Genomic DNA, 16699 nt, shown 5'->3' on the forward strand with positions numbered 1-16699 from the left:
TTTACACATTAATTAATAACATAATTTCCAAGAGACTGACTACATAAAAAATGATTCAGGGTCTAAGGTTTCTTGTTCAGTCTCAACTTTGATACATAAAACCATAGGAAATTCCCCAGTCTGTAACACCAAAGAATATTTTCCTGGATATAAAGTAGAGACAATAAAATCCACAGTAAAATTTTGAAATGCTAACTTCATCTATAAGATCTGGCAATGTATTAGCTGTAAGATTCAGGACCAGAGATATAGTATTTCAAATTCTTTGCTTTTTTTTCTTATAAAAGGAGAAATGATCTCAATAACTATCATTCAATTGCTTTAATTATAAAGGACATGTCACTGATAAAAGGAGCACTAGGTATGCTATGTGTCCCATAATAACTGGCCATTAACATTACTGAATGTCATGATGACAGTAATTATATTTGAATAACTACTATACCTTATAGTAAGTATAAATTAGTACATCAATGTTATTAATTATATTGATAATGTAATTATTATCACTGTCAAAGAGTCAAGTGCACAGGACATTTGACATCTAAATACACCCTCAGATCACATAATGACAGAAAATAAATGGAATTCCTGTGTTGCATCATAATACCCAATTTCAGAGACAATGAGAAGAGTTAGATGCAGTCAGAATGGCGTGTGTTATTCTTATGTGTATATGACCATCAACGTTCAATGTCTTCACTTTTGATGGCAGCCTTGTCATCAGATATCAGGGAAGAAATATAATTCTGTCACTGGCATAAAAAGCAGCACTTTATTATCTGGATGGTGGACAGCAATACTGAGGTCAGACATCAAGGAAAAGATGTGTAATGGACAGAGTAGGATGTTCTTTGTTTCTTCAGTTTGTCCAACCTTGACATTATTTACCACAGGCAACAAATAAAGGTTTTATGCCAGGGAAGTAGTTTAACCAACCTTCTGATTCATTTAAATTTACATTTTATATTTAGAACTGCTTTTGAGTCATAGAAAAATTGAGTGGCTAATACAAGGTTCCCACATTTTCAGCCCCATGTGTGGAATTAGTGAAGTTTCAATATAAACATCTAATTATTAACTAGAATCTATAGTTTACATTATTAAAGGGCAAAGAGTTGATATGTGGGGAGTCTTTGAGAGACATTGTGGAGGACAAATTCACAATCAGAATACATCATCTGAAAAAAAATTCAATAAAAGAAATATCTAAAAAAGGATTATTCTTTATGCTAGTCACTTGTAAGGGTTTTGATGCATAATATGTTGTACTTGCCATTTCTATATCATATTACTTTAATTACATCTAAGTAGCACTCTATGCCAGTTATTCTCCACAATTTTATTCCTGCCAAACTCAAGCTGTCACTTTTCTATTCTTTATTACTTACCTTTTACAAATTGTTGTCCAGTTGGAATCATACAATCTTTCAGACTGGCTTCTTTTTTTTTTAACTTTTTTTTATGCTCTTCTTGTTTGTGATTTGATACCTCAGTATTTCTCCTTCCTCCTCTTCTTGTTCTTGTTCCTAGTGTAATGTGCATATAATTTGTGTTCTGCTACATGAACATAAACATGCAAATGCATTCATTCATGCCTCTTCATTTGGTGGCCAAGGGAGGATACTAAGCATCTTCTATTGTTTCCTGCTTTACCATTTAAGAGAAGGTTCTTCCTTCTGTGACCCAGAAGTTCACAGATTTGCTAAGATGTCTGGCTAATGAGCTCTCAGGTTCCACCAGTCACTGTCCTCATAATGTTGTACAGGCACACATAACCAGGATGTCCACTTTTGGAGGTCCTTCCTTACTAAAATTTTTAACTCAGGTCATCATGTTGGCCTACCAAGTACTATTATCTACTGAACCAGCTCCCCTAATGTTCAAATCTTATTTTTGATATATAGTGTTCCATTGTATTGACAAACCACAATTTATATATTCACTTAAGGGCAACTATATTATTGAATTCATTCTTATCTTCAGGAAATATATTCAATCACATCACAGATTAATTGAACACCAACACAGAAGTAGTGCAACAATCTGTTATCTGAGAATGCTGGCTAGTAAGTGACTAAACAGGGTCATCATGTACAATGTGGGGATATTTAGACAAGGGATGATTTTGGTCCCAGGCTGCAGGGGACAGGCTGTTATGAGATTTTTACCATGATGTTCAGAAGTGTTTGTGTAATTTTCAATTGAATATTTTAAGAAGACTATTGACCACACACAGCAAAAACATAGAGTGAAATTGCAATGAATAAAGTTGTTCTTCATCTTCATATATGGATACAATATGTCTTGAACATATCTACCTCCTTCAGCCCTCCAACTCTCACTTCCTTAGCATATATCACTACTAACTTCATACCCTCTAACTTATTTTTGCTTTTTAAATAACCCAACAAGTTCAGTTAGTACCTGACATATGAACATGGCTGTGGGGTTGTCCAATAAGACATGAATAGAGTTCAAGTTATTCTCCAAAAAAAAGTGACTTTTACTCCACAGTCATTAACATTTTACTTGCTATAGCTGTATGTTGTAACATTTTGTAGCACAGTTTCTTTAAATGTGTTCTTTTGTTTCAGTAATATACCCACTATCACAGTATCACAAGCGTTTCATGTACTAATTAGAAAGAGTTTGCTGTCATGCAAATGGCTGGGGTTTGCCAAGGGTACATGTTATCCATAGATAGACTGTACAAAATAATTGACAACATAATGTTGTTTTGATGGGGGATGTCCTTCTGTATGCTGTGTATATATGTTCCTCTGATTGGTTAATGAATAAAACACTGATTGTTCAGTAGCCAGGCAGGAAGTATAGGCAGAGCTACCAAACAAGGAGAAGTCTAGGTAGAGGAAAGAGGGAGAAGTAGCCAGAGGGAGACACCATGTTGCTGTTGGGAAGATAGAACACCTGATGTTCTCTGCTAAGACAAGACCATGTAGAAATAAACAGATATAGTTATGGCTTGATAGTTAACAGACAATTAGCCAATAAGAAGCCTGAGTTGTTGGCCAAACAGGTTATAATTAATATAAGCATCAGTGTGTTTATTTGGAACTAAACTACAGCAGAATGGGGCAGGAGATAACTTTTGTTTATACTTTTCAATCTGCCATTTTTTTAATGCCTTCTTTGATTTTTTTCAACACAAAATTATAGTTTCCTTCATGTTTATTCTATTTATATTTTTGTTGATGTTATCAATAGTTGTGGAACTTTTCGAGTTCCTCCTAAATAGCTATTATCTTACAAATAATGTATTTAATAATTTTTAAAAATATGCCAGCTACTTGGTACACTTGAAGGAAAAGGACAAGTAAAAGAAGAAAAAATGACCTCATTTACTTCTAAAGTATGACAATTTTCCAGTTTTAGAAAATTGTATCAAGGTACTGAAGAGAAAGCCTCTAGGTAAAGAGCATGCACTCGTCTCCCAGAGGATCCAGATCCTAGCACACATAAGAAAGCTAAAATCAGTTTGTAAACCCAATTCCAAGGGATCAAACACCCTTTTCTGGCATCCCTGAATACTGTACATATCTGTGTCATCAAAACATTCATATGTAAAGTTTAAAAACCTTCTCTTTGTCCTATTTTCAGTGACTAAAGAATGTTTTAACTTGCTGGGATAAGGTTGAGTACATATCAACTATGAATTTGTAATTATTAAATATAGTATATTCAAAATTGGTTGTGAGTAAAATGTAATTCAATGAAATATAGTTTATGTCTTGTCTTAAAATGTATAATTTAAAAGCCTTATTTGTAATGGTTTCATACTAGTGTTCTTATATTTTATAACAGCAGTTATATAAATAATACAAATACATATTCTTTTTTATATTACAGGAAACATAAGTACCATTATGTGCCTTTTAAGGATCATATTGATTGAGAGATTAGAAACAAAAACACCAATAGGAGATTTAGCTCTGTGATAGTATTATAGTCACTAATTAGAGAGATAATTATCAAATTCTATCAGTACAGAAGTTCAAGGTTAGAGTACCTGATACCCACACGTTTTCACATTAGTTGTATCTTCCATCAGTAGTTATCAAGCTTTCATGATAAATGCAGTCTGAGATATACATATACTGAGGTACACATTAAACTTACCCAAGGGAGTTTATAGAGGCTATATCTACACTCAGATTCTTTACCTCTGAGAGTGCAGTATGATTAAGAAATTCAGAACTTATAAATTTAATGTGTGCTTTAGGAGCCAAGTTTAGGACTAAGTTTTATGTTTTGATAACTGGCATATAAACAGATGGTTATGAAACAAACTATGTAGGAGTAAATGTTGCTTCAGCACATCATTGATAGAAATATGAATTTCATACCATTATTTCAATATTTGATTGGAAATCATCAACTAAGGAAGACACAGATGATGTAAACTATCTACTTTTTCATATTCCTCTGAATATGAAAGCTATGCATTATTTCCAGAGAATACTGAATAAAATTATAATATTCTACAATTTCTTTATATCTTCTCTTTAGGCTATACATAATTTTAGGCTCTGCAAGCAAAAATGCAAATATTATCTCCAGAGGAAACACAGTTAGATACCATATCCATCATCCTGGGAACCATAAATCAATATTCATTTTATGTCCATCATCCTGGAAACCATAAATCAATATGCATTGACAGTAGGTGTCATTTTTCCCCATGACACATACTTTTAGGAAGGACATTCTACACTATATATGATTTCATTATGAAAAAACAACAGGGTTCCATGGGATCCCAAATCATGAATGTGATAATATTAATTAATAGATACATGGAGCCAAAAGTCAAGGAAAAGGGAGAAATCATTATTAAGTTTTAAAATTATATAAGAAAAAAGTTTGAGAGATGTGACTGAAATTTCTTTCTTTTTTTTTTTTTTTTATAGTGGTTAGTACTCTGCGTTGTGACTGAAATTTCATAAAAGTTTAAGTGGATGCCCTTGAATGTACATTTTTTAAGCAAATCACTTTTGTCATCTGAATTACAAATGAAGTTTTAACAAAATTGGACTGATGGAGGCAATTATTATTGTAGTCTCAAGGCTGATAAAAATGCTTAATTTCATACTAACTTGGGAAAGTACCAGCTGGTTAGTACCACACAAGTTGGAATTTTACACCTATACTGGAATCCATATAGATGCAAATGTGAGAAGTTATGTATTTGTGTCTCCTGGGTCCTATTATTTTTGTATTAGTAACAGATGTCTTCAAGAATATTAAAATATTTGTAAAACATTTTGAAGCAATTTTTGGAACCCATTATGTGTTGCCATGTACAAAATGAACAGGCAAGCATTAATATTCACAAGATCTGGTTAATATCATGGTATGATTTTTTTTTTTAAATTTTACAATTATTTATTTTCAAATGTTTAAGTATTTCACTTGCACATATTTGTGTCCCACATTTGTGCAATGCCTTCAGAGGCCAGAAGAGGGCATAGGATCCTCTGGGGCTAGAATTAACTGCCTATGCTGGGAATCAAACCTAGGTTCTCTGGAAGAACAACCAGTATTCTTAGTAACTGTGCCATCTCTCCAGCCCTATGTGTGATGATATTTAACTGCAAGATTATAAAGCACTTTAAATTAAAAAAGAAAAAAATACAGACTAACATCAAACAGGCATTCTAGAGCAGCAGTAGGTAAACCATAATGTCCTTAGGAACATCCTTAGCAATGTCACCATTAACACTGGCAGTTTCTTCCAAGACCAAGATATGAATTCTATGACCAGTGTGCATTAGAATTAACCAGACCTTGTATTAATGTTTTCCTATGTGTTTATAGATGATAACACAAAATGGTGTCTGGAAAGCTCTAAAAAGCACATTTACATTTACCAATGAGAGAAGCATGGCATTCTATTTGGGGATGTCTGATGTTAATGAAAATGTTTAAATTTGAAATTGCTAGTAAAGTTAATTCTAATTTTAATTTCAATATAGAATATATATGCATTCATATAAAATGCATATCTAATATCTTCTGTGGGGAATAGCCTCTCCCTCATTAGGTAAGACAATGTGCTGGTTCACTATATGAGTAGGGTAAACCCCAACTGCTTGGAGTCTGTATTTCAGCCTTGTTTGGTTGGGTAAACTTTCAATGTCTTTCAATTAAAATAATCCCCATTGTAGTAAGAAGATAAATACTGCTACTTTTTATTGCTTTCAATTTATAAAACTGTGTAGTGATTATTACTTAAAGTTACTTTCTCCTAAACAATATAAGGTCAGCATTTATGGATTAACAAAAGGAATGCATATTAAAATGTTGATTCTTCAATTTGGTTGCATGTCAAATCTGTGTGTTTTTACTCTGTATTTGTGCATTTTTTTAAAAAAGAATGTTTCTTTCATAACTGACTAATACAAATGTTAAAATCTGAACCTACCCACAGTACTTTGGGTTCCAAAACCTACAAGTGGTCTACGTGACCTATTAGAAATCAAAAAGGAGCACAAGTTTAGAATTTTGGATAACTGGGTTCTTAGTTCAGTGAATGCTTAAATTTCCACTTGGTCAAGAGTTTATTAAAAGTAGCCCTATTCAATGAGGATTCAGTTCCATATTATGAGCTGATAGACATTCTCAGTACATGACTATGATATTATGTTTGACTTATAAGAACAAGAATCAATTTTTGGCATCAAAATATTGGCCCAGTAAGTTCACTCAATGGAACTGCTTCTCTTTCTAAGAGGAAATATGCAATGTATAGACTCAAAATGCAAAATATTAAGCAATTTCTCACAATTTCAGAAAGAGCCAAAAAGAAACCCTGTATATTATCATTCATATGCCAAGGCCCTTGTGTATGTGTAGTATAACATGTACAATCAACAATGAAGTGTAAATATTGTATGATGAAGAAGGACTGAATACAAGTAAAAGATAATTAATCATAAAAGAATATAAAGCTAATTGTTTTTCTGGCTTTAACTCTGTAATGGACTTTTTATTTTTTTGGTAGTGGATGAGTACATGAAAATACATTTAATAATGAAAGTCCCAACATGAAGTCCCCAGTCTTGGAAGTGGCTGATTTAATTGTACAGAAGTTCATTGAGAAGGAGTAAGGTTAACAGTGTGAAAGTCAGCTGATAATAAATAGAATGAGTGTACTGTGAAGCTGCATCCTTCCATGAAAATTGTGAAAATGATGCTTTAAGTACCATTTGGTACAGTCCTTTGAAAAATCTATCTTTTCACAAGTCAATTATAAACCAAACATTACTTTTCAAAATGCATAAAGAACCCCACAAAACTTCACAAATTGGGGCTTTAGGATTGTTATTTTCTAGCCCCCATAAAGCACATATCATTTAGAATTTGTCACAAATAATAATTCAATAATGGTATGCACTATTTTCCATATTCATAATTTTCATTCAAATATTCATTAGACCTACTGGGAGTGTGCTCCTACTTTATGTAACTTGAAATCCTAACACAACTAAAGAAATAAAGCAATCATTTTATGCGTGTAAAATAGGTAAGATGTTCTTTTTATGCACATAAAATAGGTAAGATGTGTTCATGCCCCTAAGGGACATGTCACCCTAAGAAAAAAATCTAAACATAAATAAATTAAATAAAACTCTAAGATCCCTGTCTCTTGAAGTTGAGGCAGAAGAATGAGGAGACTGGAACTCTTTATTTAAGAGAAAAATATATTCTGTATATTTAAAAAGGAAGTCAGGAAGTTGGAAGAGAGAAGTTGTTGGGTTTATTTCTGAACAGTTGTAAGGTGGAAGAAAAGAGATATGGATATGGTCTAAATTCATTGTGTCCATGTAGGACATTACCAAAGAGAAAATTAAAAAATAATAAAAGGATGAATAAATGATATCACTATTCTTTTAAAAATATACTTATTTACCTTTTTAATTAAAGTAGAATTACATGATTTCCCCAGTTCCTATATTCCTTCCAATTTCTCTTATGGCTTCCCCTCATATTTTTTTTAAATTACACAAATACATACACCTACACCACACACACACACACACACACACACACACACAGAGAGAGAGAGAGAGAGAGAGAGAGAGAGACAGACAGACAGACAGACAGACTAATATATAAATAAATAAAAAATTTTGGGTCCACTTTGTTGCTTGTATATATATTTTTACCATTGACCACCTATTATTCAATAACAAATCAGAGCTCCACCCTGGGAAATTATTCCTCTCTAACCAATCATTAATAGCCTGTGACCTTTCCTTTGAAATTCTGGCCCATTAATATTTCCTTTACACCTGTTAGCATAACAACTGATTCAGTTATCAGTCAGTTATTTCTTAATTAAGCAGCTATAGATTTCATGGGTGTGGCTTCCCTGTCATAGCTAGACTATACAACCTTGAATCAAACTTCCTGGTCATCTGCTTCCTACAATCTCTCAGCCATCACTACTTTTGAATATATGTCAGTCTCTTCTCTACCAATTGCTAATTCTTTTTTCTTTCTTTCTTTCTTTCTTTTTTTTTTTTTTACTACAAATTGTGTAGCAAATTCTTTACCACACAAAAATCTTATGAATATATATGGACAAGTTAGACCACAAAAATCAGAGTAGCATAGTACTTGGACAATACAATCCCAACAACTAGGAGACAAATTCCTCCAGTTCAATCTCAGTATTACAGGTTAACTCATCTCAGTGCTTTCTTCCTCCACTGGGAATAACAGTAGATACAACACACAGTGTTTGTAAGATGAATCAGGCATTGCATGTAAGAGGTCTTAGAACTGGCTGAATCACAATGATCACTCTATAGAAAAATCACTTGTGAGGAATTCTACATTTTCTCTACTGCAATTTGAACACTTATTGGTTTTTACTGTTAGGACTGGAGGAGTTCTAAGATCAGGCTTATGAGTATAATATGATTTTGGAAGTTTTAGAATGTTTCAGGTTACTGATTGACTGTGCTTCTTACAGCTTCATTGAAAAATCAAATGAAATTTTGTTTTCTTATTTTTCTAACAAAAAAATTAAACAATATATTTTTGCATAAAATGTTCTATATTATGGTTGTAATCTTCCGCTGGTAAAGCATATATATATATATATATATATATATATATACCTTTCTATTAATTATTAACATTGCCCACTGCAATGTTTGTTTTAGATCCAATACAGAAATACTGTTGGATTATAGAAGGCTTGCAGTTTGTCCTTTACCCTTAGAATAACAAACACATAGCTTGTTCAATAGTCTGATGCTACCAGGGACTTTTATAGAGAGTGACCCCTGTGAAGTGATGCTATAATCCTTCCTGCTAATAAATTATCAGCAGCTACTCACCACTGGCACAATTGGTGTAGCAATTCCATAAAGCCACAGCTCCTTCATTCGTCTGTTTACCCTGTATAGGTAATTTAAATCCCTGAGAAGTAAATGCTAATCCCTATTGGAAGTATCAGTTCCATTCTCTCTATGTAGTTCTCGTTTTCATCACTGAAACCAGAATTAAGCAAAGTTCAATATGCTTAGAAGCACAAACTGTAATAAACCTAAACCATTTGCCTGAAGAAAAGCTTCAGGTTAATTAAGACAGTCCCACTCTTTCTGTTCTGAATAGGTTAAAAATATGTATACAAAAGATGTGCCACATTAAAAAAAAAAATATGTTCCTACACCATACTGGGAAAACGTGCTGCTTTTATATTACAGAGCTGAGGACTAAACCTGAAGCCTGTTGCCTGATTGGGAAATGTACCTCTACTGAGCAAAAGCCCCAGGCTTTTGTTTGATTGATACCCTTGAATTTTAAAGTCAGTTTCTTTAGAGCTATGTTCAGAAAATGCTTCCTAGGGGGAATTAGTAGTTATTCTCTGTCTGAGGGTTGTATTATTATGACTATAGTGTAGTTTATTCTTATAAGTCCATTATTGATATCTTAGGAAAAGTGTTATGAAGAATGAAACCTATTTACTCTTCTTGATATATTTGCATATTTATTTTGTGACAAGATATCTGTATAGTATTCATATTAGTCTCTCATGCCAATATTTAATTGTTCTTCCTGTCTGAGCCTCATTGAGTGGTATTACTAACAGTGTCCACTTCTACACTGGTCTATTCTTGCACTTCCTCTTTCCAAAAATGAATCCCCAAAGAGTAGATTCTCATGAGACATATTAATATATATATAACTATGCATTGTTTTGTCTACCATGATTTATCTCAATGCAAAATAAAATTTGTATGAATACCTGTGAATGAAGCAATACCTATGTCAAAAGAAAACAAATTTAATTAGTGTCAAAAATAAAGTGGTTTCATTGAGTTTATTTAAAGTGTACTTCTTATTCTGTAATAGTAATATGGTTCTTGATCAAAAGCAAAACAATATTAGCATGACTTAGTTGTCTAAATCTACAGATTGTTTTATAGGGCATTGTCATTTTAAGTATTAGCAAGTTAATAAGATTGTTTCCAACTAGGAGTCTTGTGTACAGGTAGTTATTGCTAAAGAAAGGTTTGAATTAATTCATGCTAAATTAGAAATAAATCAGTATTCTTTATTTGATTTTCTTTTCACAGTTTTTAGCTGCCAGCATTGTTTTAAAGTTTTACTTTTATTATATTTAACCATATGTATGTGTGTATATGTCTGTGCATGCTGATAACCACAAATGCCAAAGTGGAAGATCCCTTGGAGCTGGACTTAAAGGTAGTTTTCAACCACCAGGGTTGTGTGCTAATTGTCAAACTCATGCCCTCAGAGTTTACCAGTATGTGCTTTTAACCACCTAGCCATATTTCCAGCCTCCAGTGGTATTTGATATATAATGAAAATTCTGTTCTTTAAGAAGATTTAGTGAATTGTGGTGATTTTGCCCAAATTTGTGTGAACAGGATATACACAGAATTAACTTTAAAACTTGGAGAACATATAATTTGCCTTTTAAGGCTTTTTAAATATTAACTTTTTAGAAAATTATCAGAATATCATCATAACAGCTTGCTTAAAATGCAATAATACCACATACTACATGCAAACTATGTTCTTCACAGAGTTCAATCCCAGCAAATTTCTCTCCATATTTTTCTCCAAAGTTGTCTAAGTGCAAGAAGTGTAGAAATGATTTAATATACCCATTTTCTACAAGTCTGGTAAATCCCACTGTAACGAGGTACAGTAAATTGACATTACCTCATAATTTACTGCATATTATCTTCTAAACAAAATGGAAAATTGCTGAATAATTTTTGAAAATTTAAGCTTTTACAAACCTACCACAGGTTTTTTTTTTTAACTGGAGGACTGTTTCTCCACAAGAAGTGAACATAAACCTTTACATATATATCTATATTAAGATTTATAATGTATAATATTATGTATTGTAATATTATACTATATTACAAATAGATTATAATTACCTAAAATAGCCATTATATCATGTTATTTGTAGTATCATACAAATTTCAGGTTGTAAAGGTATTATGGAGCTCACGATCCCAACAACTAGGGATCGTGCATGGGTCCAACCTAGGCCCACTGCATGTGTGTGACAGTTAGTATATCTTGGTCTGTTTGTGTGGTTCCTAGCAGTGGGATAAGGACCTATCACTGCCACTTGAGCTGGGTTTTGAGAACCTAAACCCCATGCTGTGTTGCCTCACCCATCCTTGATGCAGGGGGAGGAGCTTGGTTATACCTCAACTTGATGTTTTATGTTTTGTTGTCACCCATAGGAGGCCTGCCCCTTTCTGAAAGGAGATGGGAGAGGAGTGGATGGCAAGGCAGGTAAAAGTGAGGCAGCAGGAGTGGGTACAGTAGGAGAGGAAGGAGGGGAAATTCTGTTATGTATGTTAAATAAATAAATAATCCTTGTATGTATTTGATACTGCTTAAATAGCCTGTATGAATTCTGGTTAGTTTCTGAACATCTTGAATAAGCATGATATTTTTATATTCCTTAGGAAATACTATCTAATGACCTCACAAGAGATACATAATTTAATAAGAAATTAATTAATCATGTATTATAATGCATTTACTGTGATATACTGAAGAAATATAAATTGTACATATCCCACATTCCTGAGATTAACTGTGAACATAAAGGTCTTTACTGGGGATGCAGACAAAATGTAAAATGTACTCGGGATGCTTTAAGATGATAGTATGGACTTTAGTCTTAAATGGTCATTAGATACTCAAACTTTAACAGGGGATTTGATATTAGACAGTGGGCTTATTTGTTAAATGTGGGTGAGAACATTGGACAGAAACTGACTGATCACAGGTAATGTGCAATTACATAGATATCCATAACTTAAAAGTTATTTATGAACATGGAATTTTAAAAGGGGAAACTTTTATGTCTCCTGTAACTGAAAGTATTCTTAGCATGGTTTAGGTTCAGATGAAAGTTTGATTGAATAATAACTTAGTAATTATAAGATAAATGGTTTCATTAGTCTATAAATAGAAAACAGTATCTCATAACCATAGAAATTTCTATTAGCTTTGTCATATTAATGTAGAGTCTTGTCTTCATGCTTTCTGTGGACTATTCAAGAAGAAACAGCTCTCATAGTTCAAACCAATAAATACTTTAAAGATTATTCAGAGTTGTGAAGGGAAGTGAATTTGAGATCACCAATCATTAAGTGCCTGTTTCCACTCTACTCACTGAGCCCTTCATCACATATGTTCCCATTGTCCAGCATTGCAGACTCACTTGTAGCTGCTGTTCTGTATAGACATTACCTAATCCAACCTGTAAATACTGTTTTCATCATGTAATCCAAGCCATTCCTCTACAGCCCTGCTTTTCTATGTTTCATTCTTGCTTGGTTCTGTGCTTTTCAATTTATGACCTTAATTTGATTTCTTTCCTTCAAATTTAAATACACCCGTGGTTTGTTTGCTATGCTATTTCCTCTCTTAGTCTGACTGTACCCAGATCCTTTCTTTCTAGGATCTCCTAATGACCTGCTTCAAATTTTGACCTTTGTATTTGACTGTAAGTTTTCTCCTATGCTTTACCAACTTTTGCTTTAGCACTAACTTAAGTGAGTCACTTACCTGATATTATACTAACACACCACTTTGAATATGGTCATTATAACATTACACTTAACCTCTGCCCTTTGCTGATGCTACTGGCTCAACTACAATTTCAGTCACTTCAAGTCAGTTCAGAGAGTCCCTTTGTTACTGACTCACTGCTTCGCAAAGTACTGAATGCAGATATAGTCTGTTTCAAATCAACAAGCACACTGACTTTGCATTTCCAACTTCAGGCACAGAAAAAGGACATTGAATTGTCTGCTTTCTTTCCAGGTGCTGAAGTAGAAAATCGAGACAATGAGGCAAGCTACAGGAAACAACAAAGCTTTGTGTATTGACTGGCAGTGTTGGCAAAGTAAAAAGAAAGTCCTCAGCTCTCCCATGTGCTGCTTGACACCCACACACTGGCACATGCCCACAAATTTCCCCCAAAGGGCAATAGAATGAATTTTATTCTGAAGGGCCATGGGAAAAGCTCTTGGCTAAGGCTGGTGACCAGGTTAAGGATGGAGAGACTATGAGTCAGCATAGGAATAATTGCCAGGGATGAAATCACAGTCAAGAACTCTATTGGGTTGCAGGTACTTGGACCAGGGTTATAGAGGTGTGTATGATCCTGGCAGACCTGGGAGACTTAAATCCTCACTGCAACTCCTTCTAGAAAACTGGAGTTGGTATATGGTCTGTAGGACCAGCTGTGGGCACAGGTTCCCCACAAATAGCATGCTGGGAATGAACCTGAAGTAAGTTATGATGAAGCATGGAAAACTTCAGGATTCTGGACAGATGCCTTACCATGAGGCTAAGATTCTTACGTAAATATCTAATGTAATGTCTAATATTTGGAATGTAGTTTCCAAAAAGTGTTTGAAGTCATTCAGTCCCTCAGATCCTATACATATTTCCAGATTAAAGGAGATTAGCAACACTGTACATAATTCTGCTAGTATGGCAGGATTTTCCCCATGGCAGCTTTAAATTACAATGATAATAATTAGCTCAACAACCTGGATAAAGTTTTTAAAAAAGGTGAAGAGAGAAAAGTACAGTGTAAAACTTATTTTATACACACTTTGGCTGATTCAACATCGGGAAAGTTTCTTAACACTAAAGAAGGCTGTAATTTCCCCTGTAGAAAGGCATTCTTTCCATCTTAGTTCAAAATATATTTTGTAACCATCTACTTTGGAGTTTTTCTTTAGCTTTGAGGAAGTTCAAAATTCAATCTCAAAGTTTGTTCTAATAAAAATAGCCTGTGGTTCATAGAAGTACTTTTAAATCCTATGAAAGTACTTTTCCATTTATTAATTTTCCTTGGTCAAAGCTTATTATTTATTAATCAGGCTTTCTATTTTATTGTGTATATCTTTGGAACTTCAAATATTGTATAGAAAGAGGTGAGATAAGCATCTTTTAAAAAATTAACACAAAAGTTTTAGCTCAGTCAGAAAAACTTCTAACAGTGTAGCTTTCCTTTATCTGAAAAGCAATTAATTCTACATTACCTGAAACTTTGGCTGTCATGCAGGAGTTGTCGAAAAGACCATATGAAATTCTGAATTGTTATACTAAGAAAATAATGACAATATGTGAATTACTTCTACTTTTTAAAAAGCATAACAGGATAATTATTGTAGTTTTCATAAACAAATGAACTGAATATTTAAAACCTATGGGACATTTTTAATCCCACTATTTTAATTAGTTTTTATGTATCTATGAAAAATCCATTCATTATTAATAGTGCACAAACCAAGACTTTCTCAGAGTCATCCCAAGTCAGCCCCGAGGTTACAGACACTTGCTAATCTTGAGCATGTGAATATGAAGGTGGTATTCATTGTTTGCTTTGTAGAAAGGGGGCAAAACAAGTCTCACTTTGATATGTCAAGGTGTAGTGTTTTATAAATCATGTCTGTAGTATTATAATACTTACATTTACCAACATTAGAGTATTCACAATTTTGGAGTTGATGTTCTGTGATCTTTAGTTATAATTCTCACAAAACTTCTCTTTAAGTTACATCTTCCTGTGATCACTTCCTATTTACTACAGGTTATAGTTTTTGAAGCTACTTATTTTTTCCTTTTACTGAAAGTAGACTCCTTTCTCACATAATATATCCTGATTATGACTCCCTCCCAGACACACTCCCTTCAGTTCCTTCCCATCTGCCTTGATGTTCAAATCTGCTACCTTTGTATCTCTCACTAGAAAAGAGCAGCCTTCTAAAGGATAATAACAAAACATAACAAATAAAATGTAGTAAGATAAAACAGAAACTATCACATAGAATTGGACAAGCTAAATCAACAGAAGGAAAAGAGCCAAAGAGAGGACACAAGAGTCAGATACTCATTCTCACACTCACAAATTCCATAAAAACAATAAGCTGGAAGCCATAATTAACACACAGAGGACATGTTGTAGACACCATCCAGGTCCTGGGCTTGCTGTCTCAGTCTCTAAGTTCATATGTGCTTTGATGACATTGATTCAAAGGGCTTTATTTTCTTGATGTCCTTTATTCCTTCTAGTTCTTATACTGTTTGTGCCTCCCAGGGTTCCCTGCGTCCTAAGGGGAGGGATGTAGGAAGAAATCCAATTAGGGCTCAGTGTTCCAAGATCTATTGCTCTCTCTGTGTAATGTGTGCTGAAGACCTCTGTATTTGTTACCTCGAAGTAAGCATCTCTGATGGTAGCTGAGAAAGGCATTGATTTATAAGTATAGCAGAATGTCATTAAGAGTCCTTTTACCTTTCTTCATTTGTTTGGTTGTTAGACCAATAGTATTTGGTTTTATCCTAAGTTCCTGAGATATCTAACCTCTGGCCCCTGGTGACCCAAAAAGTTCTGTGTATGTTCTCCATCTTGTGGAGTGGTCCTGAGTCAAGTGCCACCATTGCCATAGCATATCTTTCAGGAAAGGCAACACTGTAGATCAGAAGGCTTATGTCTGGCTTGGTGTTTGTGTTTCTCTCTTGGCAGCAGGTAGAGTACCTCTCTGTTCCAAAGACACTAGAAGACAGAAGTGAAGGATCTGTGTAGGCACAATCTCGACCTCTACATTTAATGAGTTGTACATTGTTTTCAGCAAATAGGGCCTTCTTGTCAGATCATGGAAGGCCATATGTCTTGCAACAGCCTGAGTGGTTTGGAAATTCCCATGGGACATCTTTAAACAAAAATTAGAAGTAAGCCAGTCCTAGTACTGGAAACTTCATTTGGTGACAAGTAATGGCCTGTTGGGACTCATTCCCTGCCAGTATATGACAACTTCAAATGGTTTTTACATATACTTATAGATTACTTTTAGCAACAATACAGAAGTAACAACAAACAATGATACTTTATTTCCTTTCTGCTTCATACGTGCTAGATATCTATCTAATATTTCTAAGAAGAACATTTCTTTGAAGATAATGCTGCTACTTTTTATCCAAATTCATTTGATATCCTACATCACATATTTTTATAAAAAAATAAAATCTAAGAAATATTACAAAGAAAATATAAAATTTTAAAGATGATATACATTTGTATGACAAATTTTATATGCAAAGTCAAATTATTAGATGAATCAATAGAAAAGGGAATTACTGAAAA

The sequence above is a fragment of the Phodopus roborovskii genome, unplaced genomic scaffold, assembly GCF_943737965.1.
Source record: "Phodopus roborovskii unplaced genomic scaffold, PHOROB, whole genome shotgun sequence".
NCBI lineage: Eukaryota > Metazoa > Chordata > Mammalia > Rodentia > Cricetidae > Phodopus > Phodopus roborovskii.